The 4,720-nt window shown below is 35.0% G+C and overlaps 1 long non-coding RNA gene across 1 annotated transcript; it reads right to left on the bottom strand.

Moving 5' to 3' along the window:
- Positions 1-27: 27 nt before the first annotated feature.
- Positions 28-3,504, bottom strand: LOC144422791 (uncharacterized). The gene is made up of 5 exons (XR_013475392.1): positions 3,374-3,504; positions 3,001-3,118; positions 2,385-2,564; positions 1,391-1,508; positions 28-529 (listed from the first exon to the last, which is right to left on the bottom strand). It is a non-coding gene; the product is annotated as an uncharacterized LOC144422791 (long non-coding RNA).
- Between the last annotated feature and the right edge of the window lie 1,216 nt (positions 3,505-4,720).

Below are 4,720 nucleotides of genomic sequence, written 5' to 3'. Positions count from 1 at the left end.
CATCATTTGTTTTTCTCTTAAATAATCCAGAAAAATTTAACACTGCAGGATACTATAATATCTGCGTTTCTCCAATTATACTTATCTTATTGACTGAGGAAGAGAACTTCTGAAAGATTTATGATTACGAGATGTAGAATATTGAAATTTTAGGAGTGTTGAAGGTGACGTGTGATATTATAGTAGGCTAAAAACATTTCTGAAATTTAAAAAATAATAACCATCGATATTTCAGCTTCACACGCTTTCAAACATATAGCAATATTCGAAAACCGAATTAATGTTCGTTTCAAATCTATCACGAGAATTTGTCGGAGTTAGGAATTCAGGAATAGGAGCGATAAATATTGTATTTATACCCTAAGGGTCCACCAAGGATCCCCCAATCTGATATTGAATAAGGTAATTGAATTATACTAATGTATTATATTCTTTCATATAAGCATTAACATGGATCAAAAATGAATGTTAGATACACTAATTAAATTTCTAAATTATCGAAAACGTTGCCATTCTCGATTCTGTCGCTCTGAAAAAATAAAAAAAAATAAAATATGAGAATCTATGCTGATGAAATATATTTATTTCAACTGCTGGATCCTACCTTGGGTTTTATTAATCAATGAACTGAATTTTTTCCCATTATTTATGATTACGTACTTTCGACAATTTTCAATGGTAATAATATGTAGAATCACTATAGGCATTATCAATCGTAATAGAAATATTTTAGCTATAAAATGCAGTTTGTGAATATGCTTGTGACCACAAAGCAGAGGTGATAGGACATATGCTCGTCCGGCTTTGAGAATTATTAGACACAAAGTGTACATGTGGAACGCTTGTGTGTGCAACCTGCGGCCCGCTGACCGAATGCGGCCCTCAAGAAAAAAATGTGCGCTCGCTGAGAAGTGCCAATTTTGAATAATTGCGGCCAGCGAAACAAGCTTTTAATTTGATAATTTCAATCCTGAGTCCAATTAATTGTCTATGCTCATGACTTTACAATGCCCAAACAGCTAGCTTGTGCAAAGCGAACAACTCATGTCATGAGATCAAAAACCGAAATTTGTGTTCTAGCAACTACTATAGAAAACCTATGTTAAATAAAGGTGTGGCCCGCGGTTTCATCCAGTCATTTTAATCTGGCTTTCCTGTATCAAAGATCGCAAACCCCTGTTCTAAATTATGATTGTTTCAACTGAGTCGTGTGAGACTAGATATTTCGACCCAAACGAAATTGATTTAACGTATACAACGTAACATTTGGGCAGAAATGCAGTAGCGCTGGTTAAATAATGGTTGGCTGTTCTTTGTTAACCCTACAATGCGTGAACTTAAACAAAATCAGAAAATGGGTATTCAACAGCATTTACTAATAGATACTCACCGACTTTGCAGATGAATGGAAGAGCAGTGCTTGAGCAATCAGTAAACTCAAAATCGTCCCCATTCATCACGACGCATTTTTTTGTTTGGTTTCAACTCAGTATTTTTCGTTCAATTTCCTGAATTGGTCAAAAATAATACACACGCGACTTATATAATGAACGCCGTAAAGTTTGAACGATTTTATTTGATATTATCGCCGTTTATTATACATATATACACGGTCTTAGTTTATAAATATACTTACAATCATGACAGTTGTTATGGAGGATTTTAGACATGTGTTAAATGCAGTGAGTTTCAAAGTGAGAATACCCCTCCCTTGAGGGGAGGAAGAGATAAAACGGGGGTGATTGCGATTTCTCAAAAAGTCAGAATTATCGCCCCAACTTGTTTTGTTCATGTGCCAACAGAGGATATTCATCTCACTAGCGCTTCCGCTAGGAAGAGGGCATGACTTCGCGAGGTGTATTGATTCTGTTGCGAGTTTTATATATGTCGCAGCCAACTGGCTGATCTGATCAACATCTATTCATAGCAGTATTTACTAACATTGGTTCGATCGAGTTCCCCGAAATTCGATGGCCCTGTTCGATATGTCAAATATATTAATTGAGAACGGTTGCATTTTATAGTATTGTACGAAATTACCTTCAACTGTTCAAAACGTTGGGGTTTGACGAGAGAATGCAGAATAACGTATTGGTTCAGTATTGTTTTGCAAGGGGTGGATGGTTATGTATAAAGTCTGTATGGGGCGACGGTACAAAAAAGTTTGAAAACCGCAGTGGGAAAAAATCCTTCATTGAAGATGTTGCATGAAAACGATTTCGAATTAGATTTTAAAGTACTTTATTGGTAAAACTTTCATAGATAAAATTTCGATTTGTTGATTAATGTTAAAATGGCGATTTTTGCAATATCTTCTTTAACCATATATGTGCACAATTTGAGACGTGCGATTTAGCCTTGAAAAAAACTTCAAAGTGTAATACCCGGGAAGTCTTTTTTGCAAAATTCAAAAGTCTTCTCTGTCATCGACGCGAGCAAGTCTCATTCCTTTATATTCACACTCTTTCTTTGCGTTCGTAAATGATGTTCGGCTGCTATATGTGGCAGTATAGTGTCACTGAAATCCAGTATTGCATACATGGCTGGAACTTCTCTGCTTGTCGCTTTAAAATGAATAAAACAGGTTTGCAACATACAAATCTTGAATCAATTTTATAGTAATTTTGAATGTTATTTATGAAATTCCAATTTCTGTTATATCACCAAAAACAATCAGTAAATTCTAGTGGTTATTGGTTACTATACTAGAATGTAACTATCGGTATAGAAGTGAATGCGTACGAGCAACAGCATCTCGTGGATACAAAGACTATTATCTAAATTCTAAAGTACACTGAAAATCGTCTATAGTTTTTCTTAGTAGCCCGTATAGCTATTTGCAAACATAAAAAAGTCTCATTGATATTTTAAAAGTTGTTCTATATATACGTAATAAATGTTTATATGATTTCAAAAAGGATTTAGTTGATTTGTTTAATCCAAACTTACTTTAGTATATTAAGCATTGAATTTGGAACGAACAAAATTTAGTAAACTCACAAATCTGACAGACATAAGGTGAACTGTCTCCACAAGCGTTATCATTCCAATAAAATCCTCTTGCTTCCAAGTAATCCTCGTTATCTTTGTTATTAGGTTCGTTTGTGGAGCAGAGCATCTGATATATTTACACTCACAAACGGTTACACTCATTGGGGTTTGCTTTACTAACACTATAACGGACATTTTAGCCACGGAATTTAAAATTAACAAATAGCTTAATAAAATCTGAAATATTGTTTAACCACGAACGTAAGAAAGAATATAAGGTATTGAACACAACTGGCGCACAAATTGAAAGAAATTTATCAAAATACAAAGTTCGTGAGTTTACAAATAGTTCTCAACGTATATACGCATATAGTGTACATACCACATTGTATAACCACCATAAACTTGAGTTGAGTCAATCCACATCCAATTGTTTTCGTTATACATATCAGTCGCACCAATCCAGGCAAATCTGAAATACAATCCTTATTCAATGCGCAGGGTACCCTGGAAGTATGTGAACCAAGATGGCAGACAACGGAACTTGGCTAGTCGCCGAACTTGTAATAGAACTAAAATAAAGGAAATTTGAATAAAATTATGGCCTAACCCTAACCAGGTACACATGTAAGGTTCACATCTTGGTTCACATACTTCAGAACGCCTAAAGGTTGTCCAAAGTTTCTTTCAAAGACCAATCTTTTTTATTGATCGATAGCCTCAGTTTGTATTTTTATTTCGTATTTTTTAATGGTAACTGGAGAGGCTTGTACAAACGTTTTTTCTAACAAAAAATAAAATTTTTAAAACTAATTCCTAAGGATACAAAACGTCTGTGCGTGATATCAGTGCAAACTTTTTCAACAGATTGTTCAACAAGAATAAAACTGCACGTCGATTTTACAAAACAAGAGAGCTATGCTCATTTTTTGATAATTTTTCCCCATGTGAAATGTTCTTAGGTGTGCCTCTTATATCTAGATATATATTGAGGGCCCGACATTATTTACAATACGAGAATATCGGTCGGAGACTCGATCGAAATTTAGGGGATCCCCCAAAACAGAAACTGCGGTTTCGATTCATCCGCTCTTACTTCATAGCGACACCGTGTCCCATCACTAATTAATTAATAACTCGCTAATTATATGACATAATTCATCCAAAATCAATACGCTTTGGGTCCGAGATATGATAAATGCATATGCAAAATTTGGAGCAGATTCAACCTCGCTTTCGTGAGATATCGCGTGCATCTAACAGTCAAACAAACGGTCAAACAAATACCTATCAACTTATTTATCGAGATCAATAAGTAATAATACGCAAATATATGTTATTATATTTGGCCCGTCCGCGAGTACATGTAATTAATTTTACTGCCCGCCAGCGTAGGAAGGTTGGGAACCACTGGACTAGATTCATTGGGACGCGACTTCAACTACTGTTTTTGCATCTTATGGCAGTAGCATTTCCCGGAACTTTCAACACCTAGCAGTGTTGCCGAGTTTATTTCTTGCAACTGCCCAAGCACTGGACTTCTTATTCATGCCAAATTCTTCAAAATTGCTAACAAGTTGACTTTAAAGCCTATTTTTTCATGTAAATCAAAATTAGTATCTCTCTGGTGTATAAGGTTATTCATCTGAGCGAATGTATGTTTCTACTTCCTCTGGAAAATGGCTGTATTATTAGGGATAATCATCTGATTGTGCACAAAGTTTATAAG

Source organism: Styela clava, chromosome 5 (genome assembly GCF_964204865.1).
Source record: "Styela clava chromosome 5, kaStyClav1.hap1.2, whole genome shotgun sequence".
NCBI classification, from domain to species: Eukaryota; Metazoa; Chordata; class Ascidiacea; order Stolidobranchia; family Styelidae; genus Styela; species Styela clava.
The sequence above is the reverse complement of the archived record's forward strand: the minus strand, read 5'-3'. Positions and strand labels throughout refer to the sequence as shown.